General features: G+C 39.5%; 1 protein-coding gene across 3 annotated transcripts in view; it reads left to right on the top strand.

Annotated features, from left to right (window-relative positions):
- Positions 1-20,718, top strand: part of VEGFC (vascular endothelial growth factor C) — a 173,567-nt gene that overhangs the window by 89,357 nt on the left and 63,492 nt on the right. The window contains exon 1 of one of the 3 annotated variants that reach the window (XM_074904092.1): positions 2,126-2,239. The exons of the other annotated variants lie outside the window; for them this stretch is intronic. The gene's annotated coding sequence lies outside the window, so the exon portion shown is untranslated. Of the gene's footprint in view, positions 1-2,125; positions 2,240-20,718 lie in introns of those variants that run through there. 3 annotated transcript variants of the gene reach the window in all.

The following is a 20,718-nucleotide window of genomic DNA, read 5'->3' as shown; positions in this document are numbered from 1 at the left end:
TTCGTAATGTAGAATTCAAGTACCTTTGGTACTTGTGGTTTTGCAGTTCCTGGTATGCTGATGCATAGTATGTGGTTGTATAAGCATGTGGCATTACTAGAAACATCTTTGATGTCTGAGCTTATAACGACTCTTGCCCTCATCTCATTGTTTTGAAGATTTCTGACATACTTACTGAAAGCAATCGTGACCCGGCTCATTCATTATTCATTTCGGTATGGAGCAGGGAGGGAAGCGTGTGGATTAAAAATTAAGTTGATATTCTGATATTTTTTTTTTCCTATGCTGTTTGTTTTACTGAATAGAAGTTTGAGAGATTTTACTGTAACTACATGGGAAGTCAAGTTTTGGTAGTGTACACACTGTGTACAGCTACAGGGTAGCTGTGCTTATTTCAGGTATTCAAACTGTTGTAGACCATACATTGGTCACAGAATTCGTGCTTTTCAAATAATATTCTGCATGGAAAAGTTTACTGAGTATACTGTAGTCTCTCTTAAAATATTTTAATTACTGCTGAATACTTACATTGCAGTGTTCTTAATGCTAATATGCTATCAGTGATCATATTGCTCAAATGTTTATAAAGTATTTGTCAAACTTAAGTATTTGAAAATTAGAACAAAACCCAATTCAACTGGTCACTTATCACTTAAACTGTATATAAAAAAAACACAGAACTTAGTGAAGGGTAAAAATACCTTAACTCTTTCTAGCCCGTGACTGTAAGTCAGTTATTTACTGGGTGCAACTTGCATTTGAGTTGTAAAGCCTCGGAATAGCTTATGCTGAAAAGGTAGAAAGATTCCAAACTGAAGCATGGTGCGTGTTTTTTACACTTAGGAGAACAGCTGATAGTGAAGATATTTTCCTAAGTGATGTTGTATGTTCCCATGCACATGTTGTGGACAGTCACTTGGTTTCTTGAAGAACTCTCAAAGTTTTTGGGAGCTGCCACTGTAGTGCATTGTGCAGAAGTGCAAGTGCTCCCTGGAGAAAGGGGTACTGTCAGCAAACCGAAGGAAGAAAAGTCAAGAGACGGGGAAGTGAATGGGATAGCATGTGTTAAGCATGTTAACCGAAAAATGTTTTTGTGTCTGACTACTACTGAGTAGGGGAGAGAGAGAGAGAGAGAGAGAGAGAAAGAGAGAGAATGACTCTGGAACCAAACAGACTTAGTCATGTTGGAAGTCTTTAGCTGTGAGTGTGTTGCTTTTGCTGGAACTGTATGAGTGAGCAAGTACTGTGCATATTTGTTCCTGTGATGAAAGAATGTTGAGGTGAATGTCTGAAGTAATTATGAAAGGATTAAATAAGTAAACTGTAAGTAATTGTTTGAAGGAATATATGATTATATTGTCAGTAAAAAGTAAGCTGCTTGAACTTTCTTCATTTCAGTGAAAAATGTGGGATCACTTGAGTTTGTGCTCATAGATGTTATGCTTCCGCTGTTTTTACTTTCCATCCACATGCCATACTGCTGCATGTTAAACTGATGTCTAAGTGCAGGTCATACAGCCTTTTGGGTCAGCTCTTTACACAATATATTTATTTCTCTTTACTATTTTAAGAACTTCAGCTTTAGAAGCATTTTTAAAAGTGTGGATGGAGTTGAGGATACTCCAACATAGGAGGAAAAGCTGGGCAGAAAATTAGGGTAATGTGTTTTTATGCAGGTGAGTAAGCGTTCTGCATTAATCTTGTCCTAGAGATTTGCAGCAGCTTGGAAGCATTGCAGATATAAATAGCAGTAGTTCTTCATACACAGCTCTTGCAAGGGCATGTTCTGCAGCAAGTGGGCACTGATAAACTTGTGCAACACTGCCTCCCCCCCCCCCCCCCCCTTATTTATTTTTTTTTAGCCTTAAGGGTAAAGTTCATTGTTTATGGGGCCCAGATTAATACTTTTCAGCTGAACCATCTGCTCAGTGGGATGGGAATGAATTCTGCCCGTAAATCACTTCTTTCGGGTTTCCTGCAGTACAGGGGGGGTGCCCCGAGGAGGCGACCCCCTTCGCAGCCGCACCCCGCCTCTCCCCGCAGGCAGGAGGCTGGGCGGCCCCCGGCTCCTTCCCTCCCTCCCTCCCTCTCTCCCTCCCTGCCGCGGAAGACAACCTGGTATTTCGGTTCTGCTTGAGCTGAGACCGGGGGAATGAGCCCTCCTGCCCCCGGAGTGCCCGCGGTTTGGTAGGGCCCCGCTGCCCAACAGGGATGCTCGAGCAGCTGCAGCAAGGACAGGGTGAGTAGTTTCGTGACACCAGCAACTTGAAACTTTAGCTCCTTGTACTGTCTATGAATATTTCAATAACCCTTATAATGTGTTTAGGCTCTGGCTCTTGTTCTTTAGGTAGCTTTGAATTGGGAACGTGCAGTGAGTATATGCTGCCTACCTGGGAGGGCAAAGTATTTGAAATGAATAAATAAATAAAAATAATTCTTTACTGTTTGTTTGTTGAAAGTTTCAAAATGAACTGGAGGGACCACACAGGCATTCTGGGCATAAATAACTTCTTAGGATATTGAAATGAAAGTGTGACAGTAGCACGTACCTAGACTGAATTAATGGTAATAGGGTAACAATAGTGGGAGGAGGTTATTATGGTAACAACAATGGTGACAGTGCTATGGTGACAATAACTGGAAAGAAGCCGCACAGCTGAGAGGGTTTGCCGAAGCTGCACCTTCATTTTGTGGCATAGTCAAACATGTAGGATTATGAGAATATGCAAAAGCAGTCCTGGTCAGTTGTCCCACGTGGTGCTAAGAGGTCTAAGACTCTATTTATGCAAGGATTCTTAGTTTTGTATTAGAATGGGAATAACAAATGAAAATGTATTTGCCTGTTCTGAAGTGCATCCCTGAAAGTGGCATTGGGACCTCTTTACGCAGACAGCAGTAAAGTACAGGACAGTCTTTGTGCTGGGATTCTGTGATTTGCTTTTTCAGTTAAAACAGGTATGCTTACTTGAGCTCTGTTTATCTTGGATGCTACCTCATCTGAGAGATACCTTTTTATTATTATTATTTAAGAATTATTTTAAATCAGACCTAATTGTAAAATGCTACTAGTTGATGGTTAATGGAATTTAAATGCTGTTCGTGTGGGAGTGAGTAAAAGCAGTGTGTCAATTCCTGGGCTTTCGTCCTGTCACTCTATCCTGACGGTGTAATCTCAAACGCATCTATTTTATAGCCAGCTTATGTTTATGAAGTGTACCTTACTCTACATTGTGATGTTACATGCACTGGTGAGAGATGAGGCCAGGTTATCTGCTCTGAAAACAGCATAAACCTTACTCCTGGTATTCAAGCAGTGCTAAACTGAGTGGGTAGGGAGAATGTTATTTTTTCTGCTGTTGCTGTTTTGTTTGCTGCAACTTTCCTTTTCACATGTGTGTAGCCGCTCTTTTTTCAGACACGCACACAGAGAAAGATGCTGTCTTTTTGTAGTTGCACAATTTGTATCAGATACAATGGGATGAACATAAGTAATGTGATAGAACCTATAATGAAGTCTAAGCAATGCTTCTGCAAACATAATTATTGAACTTTGGCATAGCCTTTTGTGTGAATGGAGTACAATACTAAGCTCTAAGAGCTCATGTCACTTTCTAGTTCTCAGTGTAGGCATGTGCATTCCTGGGTATCTTGTATAAGCACACTTGTGTGCCTGTGAAGGATTTCACGGCATTGCTGCTGACAAATAACTGCACTTCTGAAGGTTCTAAAGCTTTAGGGATCACTCTGAACACTTAACCAGTGTTTTCAGGTCTACAGAAACATCCAATCAAAAATATTATTTTTACGCTCACTTAGGTTCAGTGTATGTTTAAACTTGTCCATGTTCTTCAAGGGGGTGTGTCCAGTTATTTTAGTAAACCCAAACCAAGACTTGTTCTTTAGGCTGTTGTACCCGAGAGTGATGGTATAAATCGTCTTCCATTGATACCCTGCATCCAGGATAGGAAGTCTGTCTAGAACCTCATTTTCAGCTGCTACTTTTTTGAATGTGGTCAGTGATTCATTAAAACAAAATGCTTGGAACAAAAGGAATCCAACTGAAGTCAGACTGGTATCCTATCAAGTTTAATATCCTTCTTTAATGTACAAAATGTGCTACAGCTGTTTGTAGAAGGAACTATAAGAAATTCCAGGCAAGGTTGTTATTTGAAAGATGTAAGCTCTCTCAAAGTCTAAGCTGTTTCTTAAGAGTTTTGTCTGGTAAGGTATTGGGTTTTGCTTAGTGAGTAGGATATGTATGATTGTTTTCATTATCTATTATAAACATTCAATACCTTTTTTTTACCCCCCTAATTCCACCTTGCTTCTAACCTGAGTGATAGGTAATACCAAGTTCCCCTCCATCTTTATTTGTATCTGCTTCAAATGCACTAATGGCTGCATAAATTGCAACAGAATTTTAATTTAAAACATTGATAGCTTAAGGCACCCGTGGGGGATTGTTTGTTGAATTCCTATTGTATATGAATTTGTCAACTTGGTTTTTTTGTTTTGTGTTTATCTGTCACCAGAAGTTTTTCTGATGACTTAATATTTATATGTTACTGTATTTTTTTCCCCTGTTACACTTCAGACTTTAGTTAAGAAATAGCTAAACTGTAAGTCATTTATTCTTCCGCTCTTCCATTGTAATAATTGTAAAACAATCCCTCTAGCTTTGCAGTAATTTGTTTTTTCTTTTGACATTTGCTGACTTGTCTAAGATGGCTATAACTGCTTACAAAAATTTAGAGACTGCAATTGCCAGTGGAGTGAATGAATATTTTGGGAAGATGCTCCTATTTTGCAAAGAGGAGTGGTGTTCTTTGGGAGAAGAGGAGAAAACGCAGGAAAAACTCCTTCTGATAATTGAAGGGAAAAAAAAAACAGTAGCAGTTGGTATATTTTGGCTATATTGTAGTCTTTCCTGAGTATGGGTGAATATGTTATCTTCCTGGATGTAGTTACTAAGGCAATACATCTTCTTGCAGGAAATTTTTGGGATCCTGATTATGGTTAATGTCAATGAAAAGTGATTGCTTGGGGAAGTTAATGACATTAATTATCTGATACTGCCATCACCTTGAACCCTGTATACTCTGTACTGGCTTCACCTACTTGATTACAATTTACAGATAGCCTGACCTCAAGGATGCAGCTCAAAAACTGTTGAAGGTTCCTTATTGAATAGAGCAGAATTTATAATCCCGGACAAGGGAAAAATACTGGAAAAGAATTGGGAAATTCTTGGAAGACACCAGAAGGCTGCTGGGGAGCAGAGGACATGGGTGTTTCTCTCTGGTGTCACAGGTGTGGCATCCCCTGTGTTACTCCTACCTAGTTGTGGCAGCATTGTGAAATAAGTCATTTTAGGAATCTGGTATCTAGAGCAAAATCCTTTACGCCATTAAATGCTTTAATTATTTTACTTATTTAAGAATTGTGTTCTGTTGAGAGAGAAGATAGGAATTCAGTAGTAGGGATTGCTTCTGAGAACAGACATAGCATTTGGTTATTTCTTCATTTTTTTCCCCAAAGGAGATCTGTAGGAACCTCCCCAACACCCGTACATGGATGTGTGAAAATTTCTGGGATTTGTAAAGATTGTCAGAAACAACAGATACCCTGCTATCCCACTGTATTCAGCCTTGGTGCGGCCTCACCTTGAGTACTGCGTGCAGTTCTGGGCCCCACAATTCAAGAGGGATGTTCAGGAGGGCAACAAAGCTGCTGAAAGGGCTGGAGGTATGTCCTGTGAGGAGCTGCTAAGGACTTGTCTAGGTTGGAGCAAAGGAGGCTGAGGGGCAACCTCACTGCTCTCTACAGCTTCCTGAGGAGGGGAAATGGAGATGGAGGTGCTGAGCTCTTCTCCCTCCAGTGGTAGGATGTGTGGGAATGGCTCGGAGCTGCTCCAGGGGAGGTTTAGAATGGACATTAGGAAGCATTTAATTACTGAGATGGTGGTCAAACACTGGAACAGGCTTCCTAGAGAGGTGGTCGATGCCCCAAGCCTGTCAGTGTTTGAGGCATTTGGGTAATGCCCTTAAGAACATGTTTTAAGTTATGGTCAGCCCTGTAGTGGTCAGTCCGTTGGACTAGATGATCGCTGTAGGTCCTTTTCAACAGAAATATTCTGTCCTGTTCTGTTCTATTAGAGATAATTCAGAAGAAGCAAAACTACTCTAACTGTCCTTCAACTTTCTTTGACTGCAGAATTCAGCAGACCAAATGTTTTGTTGTAGACTCTTCCAGCTGTCCAAAATGTACTTGCTGTATCAGTCACAATGTTTAGACCCAAGAGAAAACTGGCCAAGTGAAGCTTCACATGTTAGCTGCTGTCTACTTAACTCATGTTTGTGTAGACAATGAAACATTTGTGGTTGGTTGGTTGTTTCATGGGTGTTTTTGTTTCAGATTGGCCAAGAGAGATCCAGCTGGTTGAGTAACCTCTGCAGTCTGCTCAAGGAACAGTCTCATTAGATAGACAAAGAGCAGCAGTTTTAGAGGTTGAGGTATTTATTGTTTCCAGGTCAAATGTTAATATTAGCAGGGCTCTATTATGATTCAAGTAAGAGCTGTTCACCCCTTTCCAAATAGGTGACTAATGCTCATTACCCTGCAAGTATGGGATTCATAAACACAATCATGTGAAGAAAAGCTGGTAGATGCTGTTTGAGGTGTACTGTCTGCAGATGGTGGGATCTGCATTCCTGCTCTGTCAACTGGATTCCTGATCTTATGCGATTTTTGCAGAGGCAGCAGTGAGAGGGCAGTGTGTATGAGCTCCATTCTCTGGGCCCCTCATGACCCAGAATAAGCCCAAATGGACACTACTATGAACCTGTTCTGTTCGTGGAGCTCATAAGTACCAAGACCAGGTTCTGTGCGCTCGGATTCTCAATTACCTGCGCTTGAAAATGCTCAAACACAGTTGAGCTCCAGGAACTGTTCATATAGGTGATCTCGCTTTATGCTATATGCATATAAAAAAAACTCAACATGGGGAAAGAAAAAAATTCTGAAGATTTTAAAACATGAGGAAAGCCTGAGAAGTGAAGAAAAATGTAAGGCAAAATTCTCTTGAACAGCTTTGGTTTTGTTTGTTCCTTAAGAAAAATAGGGAGGGCATTTCTTGCCACAAGTGTTTGAAGTAATTTTGAGAACTATTTTTTTTTAATATCTATTCTCTTTGAATATGTTCGCTTTGTAGCTCTGAGAATTCGCCACAATCTTGACTCATCATTCTTTTTGACTAACAACTGTGAAGTATTGCAAACTATGTGACAGCTTTGTGGCTGCTGTGAATTGGAGACTAGGAGGATACCATGAAAGTAGGTTTTACTGGAAGTCAGTGAAAGTGTTTGTATTTTCTACCCCTAAAAGGATTGTTCTTTATTTGGTGTACTGCTGAGGATAAAATCTCTGCTTATTTGCACCCCCGCTATTAGAGAAGTATTTCTTCCTACTATTTCTTCTTAGAAATAATGCAGAAAAGGAAACTTATGTAACCTCAATAATTTGAGTAAAATATATATTTGTAACTGGCCATGGATACACTTGACAGAAACATACTTTGCCTGTGAATTTAATAGTACCAAGACTCTTGATGGAGACTGGATCGTTTTTATAGAATCGTTACCTATGGTTAGATTAACCATAAGTGTAATTAGCTAAGGAAACTAAGAAATAAACTTGTGAAGTAGTGCCTTATTGACGTTTGTCCCTTGCCTAGGGACAGATGTTTTCAAATTAAAACGAAGCCTCAACTTCCTCTTCACCCCACCCGGTCCCCAGCAAATCTTGCATAACAGGCAGAGTGCTGCTGTGGTACAAACATGACCATTTACTTTGTTTCATTTTATTCATTTATGTCGAGGTACTCATGTTAAGATTTCATTATCTCATTGCTGTAAGGATTTTTTAAAAAAATATTTCCTTGATATCATTAATATTGAAATATTCTGTGATTTGTAGGAAGCAAGACAATCTTGTTAATAATCAGCAGTCTTGCACTGTTGAATCACAGGAGATTCAGTAAACATGGAGAAGTATTTTTTCCAGGAAGGAAGATAGCAATGGACAATTATTTTGTCTTTCCAGTTGGGTGTGTTTCTGACTGGCTAGAGAAGAGCAAAACGTGTATTCATTTAAAAATACCAAGAACTCTGTTGTGCAGGCCACAGGACACAGCTTTCAAGAATATTAACAGCTGCTAAATATCCCACTGACGTGACTGAATGTAGGGGGTATTGGGCTGTCTACTTTGTAAAATTTCATGGAGGTTTCATCTAAACTGCCAGGCAACAGGAGCTAAGAATTTAGGCTCAATATCACATTCTCTGAAGGTCGTCTTGCTCGCTTGCTAGAGTCTTGGTGATGCTGAGTTTGTGCCTTCTGCCTTGTGTTCCCAGGAGCACCCTGAGACATGAGAATTTACTTTTTTGAACGCACAGTTTGGAAAGTTCTGAACTCTTCTTGTGGCTCAGCAGAGCACAGCAGGCGGGCACCTCCTGGATGCCTCAGTGCAATTTCTTTTTCTTGCCAGGAATGCCATGTTAATAGTACTGGGCACATGAGATTGTCCAGGCCCCTCCTAGGAGGGGATTTGCAGTGTCTGCTCAGGGAGGTGGGTTTGGTGAACAGTTTGGACTCACACTGAGATCAGGCTGCCTTAGAGTGGTAAATTGGTTGATAAAGGATGGTCTCTGCAGTTCCAGGTCCCTCCAAGATGGTGGTGCTCAACTCAGAGTAAAAGCAGTCTGTACAACTAAAAGGTGTGGAAAGTAATGCAAGAAAAAATGCTTTTATTTTTCTTACCCAAGAAGAGCTGCATATTTCTCTCTTATCAACTGTGAAGATGATGAGGATCTTTAGGATTAATGAGAACCTTGCTTCTTTTTTTCTCCAGGTGTCCAGGCCAGCAGGTAATCAAATCACTAAAAACAAATTAAAGGAGTAAAAAGCTGTAGAGGAGTTCTGAGTACTTTCCTTTCCAAAATATCTGTGTACAGGCTGATAACGCAGTAAATGCACACTGAGCCATGATCTTGGAGCAGAAAGTAGGGGAAGGAGCAGTGAAGGATTTCCAGAGGGCAGGACTGTGCTTCAAAGGAAGGAAGAATTAGGCTGTTCTATTGCATCAGGTAGAACTAAAGAATTAGGCAAATTTAAAACTGAGCAGTCATTACTAATCTGGATTAATAGCATAAAAAGGTTCTTTGTAGTAATGAAACTCTTTGGATATTTTAGCAAACGGTTTCAGAAAATTAATGAAATTTTCAAATCCTCATGTCTTACGACAGGCAGATGATTTCTATTTTTCCCTTAAGCCTGTAAGTTGCTGCTTTACTACATGATTAGTTGGCTTATGGTATTTTATTTTGAATATAGTAGTCATGTAAGAGTAGAGCAATGGTTGTACCTGGTCAGATAAAATGTCTGGTTAGCCACGTATGCCACTTTCAACAGTATCCAGCATGGGCAAGCTTGTTGGGCTGCTGCTGCTGCACAGCCACTAAACATGCACAGTGTGCCCCTCTGATGTGACAGAGGACGACTTAGTGATGTTGGAAACCTCATGCACAGCACATGATGAGGAGCAATCTGTCCACCTTCCCCCTCACACCTTGTTGTCCCCAGTTCTTTCCAGGAGAAGGCTGCCCTTTGGTCACAGGCATGTCTTTTCCTGCAAGATGACAGTGCCTGCTGAGTCTTGGCCCCAAAAAGTTTCTTTTTTTTATCCTCTGTCCTGTGAGCTGCCCTGCTTAATTCCCCTGTGGGGGGCTTGTTGTGCACCATCGGGCTGATTTGTCCCCAGATCATCTCATGGAAAGAGCTGAGGAGATTCATACTCTGCTTGCTTTGTCTTTTCACCTTTGTCTCGCACACTATGTTCAGGAGAAGCCCTGAAACCCTTGTGTGTGATCGTGTACCTGCTGCTCATTCCTTGGCCATGGGGACTTGGGTTGGAAAGCCAAACGGCTGGCATCGGATGTTCACAATGTCCCCAAGCTCATCATGTTTTTTGTAGCGAATGGGCAACCATGGCAACATCCACCTGGCCACAGCCACTCTTGTGGCTCTTCCAGTACCTCTTAGGTTTTTTGGTTGAACTACTTCTTTTCTTTCTATTTATGCCTTTACCATCCAAGGCCCTGACAAATTACAGGACCTACTTGACAACACCCTTCTGAGCAAAGAAATGGAAAGTGTCACTACCTGCTTGCAGATTGCTGGCAGCAGGACAGCTTGTGGACTTCCTTGCCTTAAATGATGAGGTGTGGGTGGGGTGTTCTTTTGCTTTCTCTTAATAGCTTTCAGTTGACTTTTCCTATGTGTTATCCAGGTGTTTATTGAGCCCACAGAAGCTTTTGACATGAACATCTTTCAAGAAGTTTGGCTTTGAGTGAATGTTCTGTTTAATATATGTGATAGTAAATTTAAAAAACAATCAAGCCCCAAAACCGAAAGAACCATTCCTTTTGCTTGTCTTGAGCCTGACACCTGTTAATTATGTATGAAACTTCCCCAGTTCTTGTCCTGGACAAGGCAGGGAACAATTCTGTCCATGATGCTTATGGTTTATGTAGTCCCCTACTCCATTGTTCTTTTTCAGGTTAAAGAACCTTCACTCATGTAGCCTGCTTTTTGTAATGAAGCTGTTCCTTACCTTTGATCATCTAACTTCATACCTTTCTTAATTCTCTTTAAGACTACAGAACAAGGAGAGGGGAGAGCCAGGAGTGCACGCAGGAGTCTGGATGTGGGGCACCACATATATGTGTAGGGACACAATGACATTTTGTTCTTTTTCCTAATAATTCCACTTAATATTTGTTTTTAAAGTGTGTCTTGATTGGAGAGTATTTTGTAACATGTCAGATGTGAATATGGTTAAAACGTCTCTTTTAAAGAACTACCCATATTTGTCCTGAAGAACTGGATGGGGGGAGGCATTTCATAGTTATTACTACTTCCTCAAAACCCACATAAAAGCTGTTCTTAGGGGCCTGTTTCAAGATGATGTATGATTTAACCTATGTGTTCAGTGTGCTCTGAATGTGTTTTTCTGCCTGCCACATGTGCACAGTGAGAGATTTAATGGGACTAGCTATCTTCTGAGTTATAAACCATGAGCTGTATATTTAACGTCCTTAGTGATTTTTTTTTTTTTTTAAGAAACGAGATGTGCTTTCAAAGTAATCTGTGAAAGATGCCAGCAATCTTGCAAAGGTTGTTTATATCTGTTAACAATAAGATGTTAAGATGTCACCTTGGTTATATGCGCTAGCTAGGTCCATATGACTAAGCAAATTTGTCAGGAACCTACTCACACTTGCAAATTTTTAGATACACGGCAAGCCTACCCTAAAGCATGAGAATATAAGAAATACTCCACTGGGGCAGAGTAATGGTCTTACTATACAAGTGTTTGGCCTCTGTCAGGCTCAGCAGCATACACTGTTCTGTTTGAGGAGAACATTCAGGTTTACTGCAGTTAACTCCCCTCATACCCTTCCTAACATCTGCAGTTATTGGACTGAAGATATGAGAATACATGCCTCTGTCTCTTCCCTTCAGTATCTGTTTATGGACATCTTGTCCATAGATTTGTCTAGTTTTATACTGAAGATGCCATGAGCGGTTAATAGATCCTGAACTACTTTATACCAGGACGGTGCCATCTTGGGCGCAGTGGAGTTTCTTTGATTTTGGTGATATCTGCAATATCTGTAAAGACTACAGTTAATCTACTTCTCCCTTCTTTGAATCTTGTGTGTTACCCAGGCACAAAAGTTAGTTTCAGCACTTCGAAAATAAAATTTGCAGTTTATTTTGTGATCTGGGATATATGTCCTGAAATTTTCAAGGACCAAACTAAAGAAGAAACATATGTCATTTAATTCTTTCATACTATCAATCTAATACAAATGTGTTTTTTATATTTTGGCCAGTCACAGACACTAGGTCCAATGTCAGATTTCCTCCACCCGCTTCATGAAAAGGCTGGTTTCATTTTCGCCTTTAGACCTTTATTACATGGATGGTGTCTCTTCAGTTGCTGTCTGCTTGTGGTTTTTCCACCTTTGGGCAGTACTTTCCCTGTAGGTCAGAATCAAAATCTGTAGCTCTTCTGAGATGCTTATGGTGACTGGAGCCCTTATTATGGATTTGGAAATTCCATCTTCCAAATGCTATTTGGTGAATACAAGTGCAGTGCTGAGTATAGGTGTAAAACAGGAGATCCTGGTTGATATCCTACTCTGTAGAAAAGTATGGGAAGAGTTGCAGAAATATTTAGAGGAAGGTGGTGGAGTTGGATCCTAAGCAGTTGGGTCATGAATTTCGCTTAATTACCTTCTCTTCCAGGAGGGGGGAGAAAATAAGGCAATTAAGGAAAAGCTCTTCAGTTAAGGATTATATAATGTGAGCTTTAGCAGACATCCAGTGCTACCCCCTTAGAAACTTCTGTTATCTCCTAAAGAAAATTAAGTCATCTAGGGTATGGATTTTTTTTTTCCTCCTTGCATTCATTGTTCCTCTTTCTTTGTTGTGTTGGGACATCTTTCCTCTGCCTTGCTAGAGAAGTACTATGTGCTTCTCTGAGGAATTCATGCATCTTACCAAGGGTCCCACTGAAGCATTCATGTTTAAATCCTTATTATTATATTAGAGATATTATCTAAAAAGTGATATATCAAATACAGTTTAAGTTCTCCTGGATAATCTTCAGGTTTTTTCTTCTAAATATTTGTTCCATGTTTGTGTCAACCTACTGAATTTTGCTGTTATTCTACATTCTTTGTTACAACTGTGAAAACTGTATTTAGCTTTGATTTTATTCTCTTTCATAAATAACAGGAATCTCAAACCCCTTGTTATATTCATTGTCATACAGCCCCTAACTTACACACTGTTTAACACATGCTCTTTCAAATTACATTTTTATAATCACTGTATATTTTTTAGCTTTTCAATTGCCTAATGAGGAAACTATTAAAAAGCAAGCTTACTCAGAGCCAAAGCAGGGTGTGTTCATTATCTAACTGGTTTCATTAGAATGGGAATTTCCCTTTGACTTTATGAGTTAGTGCAGAGTTGAGGAATTTAAAGTAAATGCAAAGTCTTACTAAGATGTGTAATTAATTGCTTATTTTATAAAACTTGCACTGATAGCTGAGTAGCAATCTTGAAAGAAAAACTGATTTAATAAACATTCATTTTGGTAATTGTTAAAGTGGCTGAATTTCAGTCAGAGCAACTCTTATTCTCTGCTTACCAATTGTTCTCCCATGTCCTTTCATAAAATCAGAATTATTTTGCAACCAGCATCCTAATACTCTGAAATGGAAATGCTTTAACTGGACCAGTATTGGCTTCAAAGTCTAGGAAACTGAAAGAAAACAAATAATAAACCCCCACAACATTTCTGGCTCTGCTCAGTGATGATCACAACAGTGTGAGAAATTTCTACCACCATCTTTATTTAATTCCAAACTGTCAGAGCTGTACCTGGGAAGGACAATTTTTTTTTAATTTTTTTTGTGTTACTGAAAGTGCAGTATTTTTACTTAAGAATTGTCTGCAATAAGTTAATTTTCTAGTGTAATCATGGTGCTGTAAGCAACACTAATGTAATGTTGTAATTGGTCATACCTTTCTGGGTCCAGCCACAGCAGTTGAAGAATGCAGTGTGTATGAGTACAAGCTACTGCATTGCGTCTGGGCTATGGTAAATAAGGCTGTACTTGCAGCATAAATTTGACAGAACGAGTGCTCCAGCCAGAAGCCTGTCCCTGTTCCCCCTGGTTCTTACTCCTTCCTCTACTGGTGTTAGAAAAGCTGGTATGGGGGAGGTAAGACAAGGGTACTTCTTTGCATAGCAGCACAGATTTATGCTGGATTATAGTAACTGTATGACAGTTTACTTATGAGTACTTTTAAATGCTAAGTAAAACGCTTTAGGTAAATCACTTATAGCGACTGCTCTTGCTTTACTGTGTAGTGAAATTAATTAGTAGTCGTCACATATCTGACTGCAGTGATTCTTTCATGGGTATGTTACCTCCTCACAAACACGTTCTTATGAACTGTGGCTGCCAACATGAACAGTTTATTCCAATAAAAGTGTCTTTTTCATGTAATCTTTGCAAGTAATGAGGATGTTTATGTAGGTCTTTTAAAGCAAAGTAATTTTGCTTTTTTTTCTCCTTACATATGTATAAAATTCAGTCATATTAAAGTGAAAGGCTGGTAATACTGGACCATATTGCTAATTTAACTGGTCAGCTATGCTTCCTGCAGAAGGTGGCCCAGGATCAACTATTAAGGTCCAGCGGTGGTTAGATAGTACTGTGGGTGTGTTCTGTGTAGCGAGAGGATGATCAGACATATTTATAAACAGATTAATTATGGCCACAAAATCCATACAGTTTACAAGCAGCTAAATTTGTGCTGACAGTTTGTAATAACCCACCAAGGGATGGGCTTATTTCTGTTAATGTTGGACAGAGGTAGTTGTCCAAAATGATTTCTATAGAAGTACTGTAATTAAAGTGATTGTGATCCCTATTAAACTATTAGAAGGACTTATAACTCAATATTGCTTACCTTCTACTTGGACTTTCAGTGACATGAATTCAGTGTTTGGAAAACTTTCTCTTGCTATGTTATGAATATAAATAACATGCTAGCCTAGGGCCGAGATAAATCTAGTAGTATTGACAGACATTGCAACCATAAATTTATGTCGTATAGGAACGTATACGCTATACTTTGCTACTTTAATAAAAATCAAGTGTTCAGAGGTTTCACAATGCTACAGTTAAAAACTGCCTTCTTTCGTGATGTTCTAATACTCTTTGGAGTTGCCTGATGTTCAGGAACATTGAAAGGATCAGCAAAAATGCCCACAGTTGTACCACCTGAGTCCAAAGGACATTCTTCAGCAGGCATGGGCCTGTGTGACCAGTTTCCAAAAGTGTCGGGAGTGCTGCCTTCTCCCTTATCCACTCCTCACTATCACCCCACATCCCAGCTGGCTTCATCCTCCTTATTTAACTTATTCCTCTGCCTGACTGAATGGGGCTTGGTATGGGGAGGTGGTAAGTAGCACCAGTCTAAGTGCTTTTACCTCCCTTACCATAGCATTTGCTAGCCCTGCTGAACCTAATTTGAGATGTGAATTAGTAAGGAAACATCCAGCTGAAGAGATGGAAGCCCATGTCTTCAGACCTTTGGCCCATTCGAGGTAGCATTGTGCAATACTAAAATAGCCAAGGGGACAGCAGGCTGTACTTCTAGGCTTCTGTCTTTCACCTGTGTTCTTGAGCAGCTCCTGTTTTTTAAATCTATCCCTAGTTCCTTGCTGCTTTCTGTATTACTTGCTTCTCTGCTTCATCAAACTGTGAAATGGTTTGATCTCTCCCTTTCCTTCTCCGTACCTCATCCTAACCTTTAAGTGCCCTTTCTCATGCACATAAATGGCAATGAAGATGCACCAGGCTGTCACAGCCCTTTGATTCCTTTGGCTCTTTATCTCTGCATAGCAAATTCAGTGCCAACCCAGGTTCCTCTTCAGTGTCCCCCTCTTCCCCCATCTTCACTATCATTTTTGTTCCCAGTCATTTCTGTTGACCCTTTCAATGTCCCTGAACATCAGGCAACTTCCCACTAGCTTCAGATCACAGCTTGCTTTTCCTGCTTTTCACCACTCTCTTCTGTGAGATCCAAGTTTCAGCTGCAGACTCTAGCTCTGTTCCTTCTCTTCATCATCCTTCCTTTTTTCTCGTTTTCTTCTCAGGGCAGACTGAGCCTTTTTCTGCTTTATGTTTCTTTGCACTCAAGTTTACCCTTTTTAGTTGTCTGCTCTGGAATCATTGAGAGTACACAAAAGAAAAACTTCACTGCTGTTGCTTCATGCCCTGCTGCAGACCAGAGCTACACCTGCACAGCAAGTCCTTTTCAGCAGCTTCAGGGAATATGTAATGATTGTTCCTTAAACCTTTTTGTATTTTAGCAGACCAATCTGCCAAAGTCTTTACTGGAAATTCATAAGCTGTAATGCTTATTTGTTGGGCAAATTTTGCTGAAGATATTGAAGTATGCCCCTGAGGCACCCTCCATTTTTTTTCTCGTCTATCACTCAGATCACACCTCCCTGTCAGTTTAAGATGCTACAAATCTTCATTGAGGAGGCTGCACTATTTTAATGTGGACAAGAAACAGGCATTAAGACAGTTCCCCAGTGGAAAAAACAATCTTCATGTTAAAGTCTGTCAAAAACCTTGAATAAACAGCTAAAGCCAAGTCTTAACAAGTGGAAAAATTGGAGCAGTTCCAGCTGGAAGTTAACTGCTTAAATCTGTGTAGTTTGGTGCCGCTAGCCCAAACAGTGTTCCCATTACCCACTTGCTTATTTGTCTCTTGCACCATCCCTTCCCAAGTCAGGGATGTGACCTGAATGATAGCTTGCATGGGCACAAGGTGTGAGGGTTAAGGAGTGCTCGGTTGGACCACTTTTTCAGTCTGGTTTACCTCTTGTCTTCACATATGTTTGTGTCTGCACAGGGGATGAGGACTTGTGGGAGGGCAGGAATAAGCAGTTGAGAGTAGAAGTAGAGCTGGGCAGTTATTTTGGTGGTAGTCTAGGACATTTGTTGATCAATAACTCCAGATCACAGTGGTACTGTTAACTCAGCTGCGAGGGCCTGTTTTCTTTTCACTTTGCAATGTCCTATGTCTAATGGCCTTAGAGCAGAAAACACCTTGAAGAAGGCAGTAATTCTACGGAAAACATCTGGGGTTATTGGTTGGCTTTATCTCACTTTATCTGCTTAAAGGTTAAGCAACTGAGTCATGCTGTTTGGACTCCTGTTGTAACTAAAAGACAGAGATAGACACCTACAAGGAACACATGACATGACCTCATCAGCCACAGTTTCAAGGTTTCTTCAGAAATTTCAAGTTTCAAAAGTTACCACTTTTAAGTGGGCATACTGACTGGGGGGATATTAAATGAAATAAGTGTGTGTGTGCACATTTATCTTGTGTAACTGCAGCAACTCTTTTCAGTTGCTTTCAGTGTTTTCCATATCCTCTTTGCTGAAATTGCTGTGGGATTTTTCTTAAGTATATGAAGCTTTTGTCCTCAGACCAAGCTTGAAAGGTAATTGAAATACTGAAGATTTGCTTAATGTTTAAATCCTGTTGTTGGGTGCTGAGTTATGAAAAGCAAGTGCCTGAAGGAGAAGGTGAAAGAATTAAAGAAAAGCAGTAGCAGCAGGGAAGAGATGGGAACTGCTGTCCAATTATTCCTACAGCTTCAGCAACATGTAGCCAGAAGCTAAGGCTAATAGAACGCTATGTAACATGTTCTGTTCTTGAGAGAGTCTGAAATATATTTTAATTTTTTAAAAAAATAAACTGTGTATTGGATCAATGCATCTGATACCTAACACCAGCTGTAGTCTTGATTCCCATTCAGTGCTAATACAGTGGAATTAAAGGAGAGATAATTTTAGTATGGAATTTCCTGAGGTCATACAGTTTTATTTTAACGTATTGTTCTGTATCCGGATGCTGTTGCTTAATTTAGGTCTAACTATAGAATATAATTATGCTGTTTCCACGCTTATATGTATAGACACACACACACACACACAATGTGTCTATATATATACATAGATCCTTTTAAATATGTATTATTATTTTCAAGATATTTAATGTGTACTTAAAACTGTCAGTTAAACTTCTGCTATAGCTGAAGTTAAATTACTCAGATTTTTTCCATTAAATAATCTTTTCTAATTTTATGGTTTGGTTTCCAATAGGTTGGTTACAATTTAGAAAACTAGAACCATGGGGAAAACAAATTTAAAATGAAAATAGTCTTAAAAATAGGTATTTATTTCCAATTTTATTTTTAACTGCCTATTTTTACACAATGCCTGGAACTTCCTTACCAGCTCTGATAAATGTGGAGGAGAGACTCTAACTGCAGACTGATAAGCTGTTTTTCAGGAGGTGGTTATTATACTTGTTACAGTCTTGATAATAATATCGTATCTAGGTGTATGTTAAAACTCCAGGATATTCACTTCCTATGTTTATTAATATTTTATAGATGTCAAGGTTTTAAGTCTGTATACTCATATGTAAGTATACTATTGAAATCTAGTAGAATGTGTTATCAGGAGTAGAACTGTTTATTTAGAAGAAACATATTTTCAAGCCAAAATCATGTCTTTGTTTAGAGAACCTTTACTAATTGTTAGCTGCTTGACTGACCATACAGTCAAATCCTGGTGTCCACTCTGTCTGATGTGGATGAATAAGAGGCTGAGTTGAGCTAACTTTGGCTCTTCTCACTTAAAATACTGTATTGCATCGTGTGTCACTTCATAGTATAAAAGTTGATAAAAATATGCATGAGACAGAAGTAATCAATTTAATAAACTTCCTTTTATTAATCTGATATCTTTAAGTAGTTTCCCAGGTCTTTATTTCCTGATCAGCACAGACTGAAGTACATTCATGATTATAATTTGTTCCACAGTTTGTTCTGTAACTAAATGTGACTGTTCACATATGTACCTTTAGATACAGTCAGAGACCTTTGTGGCAGTACCAATGAATCAATTCCCTACACTCTGCTAACTCAGATGCCAAAGTTGGGGTCTCTTTCACTCTTGCTCTTACCCACTTGCTTCATCTGCATCCTTCTTTAATAAATGTTTTATTCTTTGTGGCAAAATGAAGCCTGAGTCACTTGTCTCACGCTTACTAATTTAATCTGAGTCAGAGGTCCTTCGTAGTTACCTTATTTTTTTTTCCTCTTATTTGCCCCAAACTGTGAAGTGTCAATGCATCTCTCTGCTTTAAACAGAAAAAAAGTGCTTCTGGTAGACCATGATTACAAAAAGAAAAACCTAGGTGATTTGAAGTGCAGCTCTGCCCCAATGCTCCAAGTGATAGTTTCATCGAAAATATGACAACTGAGGAACACTGAATGCAACTCCCTGTATTCATTCATATTCTTATGGCAAAAGGCTATTTAACTTTGTTAGAAAGGGAAGTGGAAATTAATCAATTAAAACCCTTAGTTCAAATCCAGTGGAGTGCCTGATTTTTCGGCATAATCCTGACCCTGTCAGGCCTTGTGTTTATGATCGGCAACGAGCATTGGCAGAAATAAAGTATTAAAGAAAACATCTTCTTGAAAGCCTGGAAACTTTAACTTAGAGTAGTTCAACTGTCATATCATACTAGTTTGAATGGCCCTAGTAATAAATTGCAACTGTTTCGTATGGCCTATAAAATGACAACATGTAAAGATAGGGAGAGCAATAAACAACCATGTATTACTGTTGCAGAAGTACTTCCTATGTCACTGTTACCTGCTACATCACATACAAAACCTCTTTTCACCCTGCTGTAGTAAAACGCTGGCAGTCTCAAATGTGAGAAATCATGAGTCCAGCAAAGCAAAATAATGAGACTTTAAACTCGTGATACTTGAAACAAAACTGTGATTTGCCTTCTAGTATTTAAGATTGAATATACTTGTTATATAGATAGAAGACTATAGTTCTGGAAGATTTAAAAGCCATGGTAAATACATTTCTGTGATCCTTCATTAAAGTGGTGTCACTGAGACAGACTCCTAAGAACCTCACATATGTAGAAGGGAACAACAGTGAGTTGCAGCAGAGATGTACCCTCCTCCCCAGTTCTGTCTGTGGTGCTAGCAAGACAGCTACAGAGCTACTGTCTCCAATTTTGATGTCTACAGATGGACCTCCACTGAAAAATTGGGGTGGGGGAAAGAGAAGCATAATAATAAAAAGAGAGAGAGGAAAATAATGTCTAGTGACAGTCTTAGAGTTGCAGAATAAAAGATGAGTGGGAAAAGCATGTAGAAATCTTTGGAAAAGAGAAAATGTAACATGGCAAAAGGCATAGCAAAAATGAAAAACTGAAGTCAGATACAAGTTTTGGTTTGTTTTTTTTTCCCTGTGAACTGGGAGAGTTGACTGATCTTTGGAATAAACTGTCAAGGGAAGTGGTGATCTGTTAGTCAAGTCTAGATGCTCTCAGGTAGGCACCTTTATGTTTTTAAGACGTTCGATTCAGTGCTGAGATATATAGATGAAAATGGCCATTGCATGCAGGAAGTTAGAGTAGATGATTTTCCTTTGGTGTACCTGATCCTCCAAGCAGCATACTTTTTTTTTGTACAGGCACATATAGTGTGGTGTGCCTGACTACAAGTACAAAACAAGCATTAGAAATCCCATGCTGAAGTCCGTCTGGATTGGTATTTCATCTGATTGTGTTGTGAATGCTGAAGGACTGCATTTAAAGTGGAGAGATGCTTTTTTCCAGTTTTATCCTTTGGCTTCTGTCAAGCAGCAGATTAGGGCTGAGCCATGGTAACTCTAGCCCACCCAGGTGTATTATCCAGTTATATACTCACCCCCCTCCGGGTTTGCCGAATTCCTTTGTTATGGCTGTTTATAGCCCTTGCCTCCACAGGCTTTCACAGCAATGAGTTTGAGTTGCACCACTTAACTGAGTCTTGGTGGGTAGGTGAAACTCTTCTCCTTCCCCTCACCCTGCTTGCTTTATTTTAAGCCTGTTATTTGATTGTTTCTTTGGATATTCAGAACTTTACATTTATCTTACAGCTCTCATACAGAAATAGTTTGGCATTGTGGG

Source organism: Athene noctua, chromosome 4 (genome assembly GCF_965140245.1).
Source record: "Athene noctua chromosome 4, bAthNoc1.hap1.1, whole genome shotgun sequence".
NCBI lineage: Eukaryota > Metazoa > Chordata > Aves > Strigiformes > Strigidae > Athene > Athene noctua.
The sequence above is the reverse complement of the archived record's forward strand: the minus strand, read 5'-3'. Positions and strand labels throughout refer to the sequence as shown.